The sequence below is a fragment of the Malania oleifera genome, chromosome 8, assembly GCF_029873635.1.
Source record: "Malania oleifera isolate guangnan ecotype guangnan chromosome 8, ASM2987363v1, whole genome shotgun sequence".
In the NCBI taxonomy this organism is placed as follows: domain Eukaryota; kingdom Viridiplantae; phylum Streptophyta; class Magnoliopsida; order Santalales; family Ximeniaceae; genus Malania; species Malania oleifera.
The window spans coordinates 3,474,306-3,480,897 of NC_080424.1; positions in this window are offsets into that span (position 1 = coordinate 3,474,306).

The window sequence follows — 6,592 nt, forward strand, 5'->3', positions numbered from 1 at the left end:
CAACATTTTTGAAAACAACTGGTGGGTATCACATAATTTTTCAAGAGCAGAGAAGGCCGGCTGATGAATTTCTCCTATTGAGATATCTCTGAGTGGTCTTGAGAGAGATGCAATCTTTCTTTGTATATTTGGCTGGATGTCTTTTGGTAAAGAATTAATGTAAACTTGTCTGAGATTATCATCATTAAATCCACCAAGAAGATAATATCACCTCGATATTCTTTGATAGTGAAAATCAAGATCTTTTCTTTTCAAGGAGTAGCATCTCATTTCAAAATATTCTTGTCGAACTTCATTAGCATGAGTATCTGGATCTCCAATAAATTCTCGATAAAGTGTACTCAAAGCATAGGAGGGAGTCTGAGATTTAATGAATGTCACTTGTCTATATTCACCAAGACTCTGAAACCAGTCTCTTAAAGTTCCAGTAAATCTGGATGTGAATTCAATGAGAACTGTTTCTAAAGTATTCCCAAGCTTGGAAAGCTAAAGGTCAATCCATGCACCAAATTCACCAATTCGATCTCTCCACTTAATTGGAGGTAATCCATCAAAAGAATTCAAGCCTTTTACACAGACAAACAAAATCTATTCTCTTTCGTATTCTTCTCCAAATTTCCAGCCCATTCAAAATAAACTCCTCAAGTTGTGTGTAGAAAGTCATGACCATTTCATCCATGATCATCCACTATGGAAAAACCCAGACTTTTTCATTCACATTCCCTTCAAGCTCAATGAAGATGTTAGTCCAACCAAAGCTACCCATCCGGAATGACTCCATCAGATCTTAAGCTGGTCAGAGAAGAATGTTATTTCTTATTAAAGTAAGGTCTAATTGAACCAACCAATTCCTTTTGGGCATGTTAAGCGTTTTATGTTGAGAAAAGATCAGAGAAAATTAAAGGAAAAAAGAGATTGGTTATCGATTACAAGCCATTAAATGTGTTCATTAGGGATAATAAGTTTCCTATTCCAAAAGTCAGGACACAATTCATCCATCTCGTTGAGGCAGAGATATTCTCCAAATTTGATCTGAAAGGTGCTTTTTGATAACTTGGCATTCATCTAGATGACAAATTCAAGACAACTTTCTGTATCCCAAATGAACAGTTCCAATGGACTGCTTTACCCTTCGGATTAAAGATTGCGCCATCACTATTTCAAAAGGCGATGACCAAGATTTTCAATCCTATCCTGCACAGTACCCTAATCTATATTGATGATATTTTTTTATTCTCAAAGAGTCTTGTAGATCATCACCACCTTGTTGATCATTTTCACCAGCTGGCATCACAGTACAGGATAATGCTGTCAGAAAAGAAAAGCATAATTGGTTGAAGGACCTGAGTTCTCTGTTTGAGTGGCCATGGGAAGGCCTGTGTTGGAGATGTGGTCTTAGATTGGTTGCTTTCCTTTGGAAGGTCTTGGGGCTCCTAACTCTTGTGTGGTATCAGAGCCATGCCCTTTCCTAGAGTCTAGGAGAGTTAAGATCATAGAAGTGATTTTTAGAAGAACGAGGTACAAATAGTTTAAGGGGAAACTTCACCCATGGATTCACACTCCCAAAGTACAGAAATCGCCCCTACTCGACTATCTTCTTCCATTTCTCTTTCTCCTTTCATAAAAAGAACCACTTCTTCCAAGATCACTAACCTAGTAGAATACTCCTATATTCCTGACTTTGCTCAAATCCAGGAAACCTCCTTTCCACTTGTAAATCCCTACAATATTTTCAAAAGAAAAAGATCTTTAGCCAACCAGGTCCGTACTTTTCTTATATCCCACAACAGACCTCAAGTCAAGGAGTTCGTCCAGACTACAGCCCTTGATAAAAGTCTCATCCCAGCCTCTTCCAAAGAACAATATGTTGATCTTGAGCTTGATCAAGATCTGATCAATCAATGGATTAGAGAAGGCTATACTCATCTTCATTTTGGTGCGCTCAAACTCCTTCTTACCCTTCATGGCTGTAAAGGACTTCCAGTTATAGCCAGGATCACTCTTCTCAACACTACCTACACTCAGTATGAACATGCAGCAATTGGAACTTCGCTTACCACACTTCAAGCTGGTAGCATCTATCTCACATTCTTTCCCAACTTCAATATTCCTTTGAGAGACAAGAATCTAAAGAACTGCATAAAGGTTCAACTCCAGATTACTGGTGCTCCGCAAGTTTCTTCAGCCTACATGGCTACTCTTCACCATCAGCTCATCTACAAACTTCAAGATCATGCTGTTGATCTTCCCTTTCTGGGACAGTCTGAAGACACAATCTTGATCACTGCTGAAAGAGAAGATGATGTTCTCACTATTCTCCAAATTCCAGGGCAGATTCCCAGAGAATAATTAAAGTAACTCATTCCTCTGGAGTGGATTTTGAGTTATAAGCAACTTCATCAACAATCGTCACCCAACCATCTCTCAGATCCCAAGTTTTATAGACTTCCAGATGGAATGATAAAGACGGCGTTCAACCCAAAAGATACAGCTTCATCCAACACTCCTTCGGTGTTCCTATCCTTGATGATAAAACCTGTAACTTTTGAAGACGACATTCATGTAAGCCATGTTGAAGCAGACGGATCCCCCATCTATACTGATAAAATTGAAGGACATTTCATTTGGGATGTTGATCCTTCGATGTGTGATCCAGATTGTGATTGCTTCAAATCTCACCAGAGAGGAACCAAACCAACCTGTAAACTTTTTTCTCCTCACAGAAAACCTGATGGCCCAAGCAGCCCATGGATAGGAATCTGGCGTCAAGATCCAAAACCTAAACCCATATGGATCTATGACAGAGCCCTTGAAATTATTCGTGAAGAAGGACTTCTTCCTCCACAAGAACTTGATCTAAAACCTTTCCAAACTCCAATGCCTAAACTGCCCCATTCTCAACCAATTCCCTGTTTCATGGCCTCTCCATATGACAGACAGTTTCTTCACTTGGAACCAAGATCATATACAGACTCCAACCTTCATACCAGACCTTTCATTCAACCCATTGAAGTCCAACCAGACGGTTCCAGAAAACTACCCTTACAGGTTGAACAAGTTCTAAATTGGCAAACTCAGAATGCCAAATCCCAAAATACAACTTTGACTGCCATTGATCACAAGGTTGATAAACTCATACACCATGGCACTCAGATGGACCAACGCTTTGGCCACCTTGATTCTAGAATCGAAGTTTTGTATGCTGATCTCAAGAGAAGAATTGATAATCTTGATGCTGAGCTTAGACAATTTATTTCTGCAGGATACTTTGAGATGTATAGGAGTCAGGAATATAGGAGTATTCTACTAGGTTGGTGATCTTGGAAGAAGTGGTACCAGAGTCATGCCCTTTCCTGGAGTTCAGGAGAGTTAAGATCATAGAAGTGATTTTTAGAAGAACGAGGTACAAATAGTTTAAGGGGAATCTTCACCCGTGGATTCACACTCCTAAAGTATAGAAATCGCCCCGGCTCGACTATCTTCTTCCATTTCTCTTCCTCCTTCCATAAAAAGAACCACTTCTTCCAAGATCACCAACCTAGTAGAATACTCCTATATTCCTGACTCTGCTCAGATCCAGGAAACCTCCCTTCCACTTGTAAACCCCTATAATATTTTCAGAAGAAAAAGATCTTTAGCCAACTAGGTCCGTACTCTTCTTATATCCCACAACAGACCTTAAGTCAAGGAGTTCGTCCAGACTACAGCCCTTGATAAATGTCTCATCCTAGCCTCTTCCAAAGAACAATATGTTGATCTTGAGCTTGATCAAGATCTGATCAATCAATGGATCAGAGAAGACTATACTCATCTTCATTTTGGTGCTGTCAGACTCCTTCTTACCCTTCATGGCCGTAAAGGACTTCCAGTTACAGCCAGGATCACTCTTCTCAATACTACCTACACTCAGTATGAACATGCAGCAATTGAAACTTATTTTACCACACTTCAAGCTGGTAGCGTCTGTCTCACATTCTTTCCCAACTTCAATATTCCTCTGAGAAACAAGAATCTAAGGAACTGCATAAAGGTTCAACTCCAGATTACTGGCGCTTCGCAAGTTTCTTCAGTCTACATGGCTACTCTTCACCATCAGCTCATCTATAGACTTCAAGATTATGCTGTTGATCTTCCCCTTTTGGGACAGTCTAAAGACACAATCCTGAGCACTGCTGAAAAAGAAGATGATGTTCCCACTATTCTCCAAATTCCACGGTAGATTCCTAGAGAAGAATTAAAGCAACTCATTCCTCTGGAGTGGATTTTCAGTTATGAGCAACTTCATCAACAATCGTCACCCATCCATCTCTCAGATCCCAAGTTTCAAAGACTTCCATATGGAACGGTAAAGACGATGTTCGACCCAAAAGATACAGCTTCATCCAACACTCCTTTGGTGTTCCAATCCTTGATGATAAAGCTTGTAACTTTTGAAGACGACATTCCTGTAAGTCACGTTGAAGCAGACGGATCCCCCATCTACACTGATAAAATTGAAGGACATTTCATTTGGGATGTTGATCCTTTGATGTGCGATCCAGATTGTGACTGCCACAAATCCTACCAGAGAGAAACCAAATCAACCTGTAAACCTTTTTCTCCTCACAGAAAACCTGATAACCCAAGCAGCCCATGGATAGGAATCTGGCATCCAGATCCAAAACCTAAACCCCTATGGATCTATGACAGAACCCTTGAAATTCTTCGTGAAGAAGGACTCCTTCCTCCACAAGAACTTGATCCAAAACTTTTCCAAACTCCAATGCCTAAACTGCCCCATTCTCAACCAATTCCCTATTTCATGGCCTCTCCATATGACAAACAGTTTCCTCTCTTGAATCCAAGATCATATACAGACTCCAACCTTCAAACTAGACCTTTCATTCAACCCTTTGAAGTCCAACCATACGGTTCCAAAAAACTACCCTCACAGGCTGAACAAGTTCCAAATTGGCAAACTCAGAATGCCAGATCCCAAAATACAACTTTGACTGCCATTGATCACATGGTTGATAAACTCATACACCATGGCACTCAGATGGACTAGCGCTTTGGCCACCTTGATTCCAGAATCGAAGCTTTGTATGCTGATCTCAAGAGAAGAATTATGTAACAACTTTTGACTTTACACACAAACTTATTTCATAAGTAGACATAAAGTGGCCCACCAATGTGGACTTTGATGACAATAGTACAGCATGTGGGGCTAGATGCGGTGTGACGGAGATCTTGGAGAAATGGGTGTGGATGGAATAAGAGAATGTCTCTTAAAGATCTCAGCAGTGGATTTGAAGTGTTTGGAATAATCTGGTTGTTGGTAGGATGGAGTTGGCGGCGAATGAGGAATCAAAGAGTAAGGTGGAGTATATGGAAAAGCCTTAGGAATATAGGTAGCTGGGGAGAATGGATGATGATCTCGTTCTATCTAAGATAATTGGTCTTTAAGCCTTCTGATTTCTGTTTCTTTATCATTAAATATGGATCCAAAGTATCCTGCAGAAATAAATTGTCTAAGCTCAGCATCAAGATTATCAATTCTTCTATTGAGATTGGCATACAAAGCTTCAATTCTGGAATCAAGGTGGCCAAAGCGCTGGTCCATCTGAGTGCCATGGTGTATGAGTTTATCAACCTTGTGATCAATGGCAGTCAAAGTTGTATTTTGGGATCTGGCATTCTGAGTTTGCCAATTTAGAACTTGTTCAACCTGTGAGGGTAGTTTTCCGGAACCGTCTGGTTGGACTTTAGAGGGAAAGGTCTGGTATGAAGGTTGGAGTATGCATATGATCTTGGATCCAAGGGATGAAATTGTTTGTCATATGGAGAGGCCATGAAACAGGGAATTGGTTGAGAATGGGGCAGTTTAGGCATTGGAGTTTGGAAAAGTTTTGGATCAGGTTCTTGTGGAGGAAGGAGTCCTTCTTCACGAAGAATTTCAAGGGCTCTATCATAGATCCATAAGGTTTAGTTTTTGGATCTGGACACCGGATTCCTATCCATGGGTTGCTTGGGTCATTAGGTTTTTTGTGAGGAGAAAAAGGTTTACAGGTTGGTTTGGTTTCTCTCTGGTAAGATTTGTGGCAGTCACAATTTGAATCACACATCGAAGGATCAACATCCCAAATGAAATGTCCTTCAATTTTATCAGTGTAGATGGGGGATCCGTCTGCTTCAACGTGGCTTACAGGAATGTCATCTTCAAAAGTTACAGGCTTTATCATCAAGGATTGGAACACCGAAGGAGTGCTGGATGAAGCTGCATCTTTTGGGTTGAACACTGTCTTTATCGTTCTATCTGGAAGTCTTTGAAACTTGGGATCTGAGAGATGGATAAGTGACGATTGTTGATGAAGTTGCTCATAATTGAAAATCCACTCCAGAGGAATGAGTTGTTTTAATTCCTCTCTGGGAATCTGTCGTGGAATTTGGAGAATAGTGGAAACATCATCTTCTCTTTCAGCAGTGATCAGGATTGTGTCTTCAGCCTGTCCCGGAAGGGGAAGATCAACAGCATGATCTTGAAGTCTGTAGATGAGCTGATGGTGAAGAGTAGCCATGTAGGCTGAAGAAACTTGCGGAGCACCAGTAATCT